A 608-nucleotide genomic window follows, 5' to 3' on the forward strand; every position below is an offset into this window, starting at 1 on the left:
TTGAAAGCACTTTGTTGTCTTAAGTTTGTATATCAGCACAAGGCTCTAATGAAAAACTGAAAGTCTACTCCAGAGTGAGTTAATACCCTTGCTGTAGACCACATTAAGAAATGCATGATCTAAGTCTTCCTTTTGTGTTCTGAATTGGCATGTGTGCACAAAATTCTGCCACTAGTGGGTTAGTTAACATGCATTCTTTGTTATGTACAGTATTCTGGTGTTAACAGGAAACTTGTTTATATTAAATCCTGGACCGCATAGGGTTTTTTTGGTATTTCTTTTGGTGGGTGGGAGGGTCAAGTCTATACAGTTACTCCTTCAAATTCAAGATAAGCCTGTGAAAAATAAGTATAAGGGCCATCACTGCACTATCCAAGTACCTTACAAATGTTAATGAATTTCTTTACTATGAGGTAGGGAAATGTATCTTCTTTCTTGTATAGATAAAGGGAAGGGAAGGGAAGTTACAGAGATGAAGTGACTTGTTCAGGACTAAGGAGTAATAGTCTTAAATTCCAACGAGGGACATATAGGTTGGCTATTAGGATGAACTTTCTCACTCTGAAGCTGGTTAAGCACTGGAACAGGTTACCTACATCACAAAAAAA

The sequence above is a fragment of the Gavialis gangeticus genome, unplaced genomic scaffold, assembly GCF_001723915.1.
Source record: "Gavialis gangeticus isolate Ggan-Ray unplaced genomic scaffold, GavGan_comp1, whole genome shotgun sequence".
Classification (NCBI taxonomy): domain Eukaryota; kingdom Metazoa; phylum Chordata; order Crocodylia; family Gavialidae; genus Gavialis; species Gavialis gangeticus.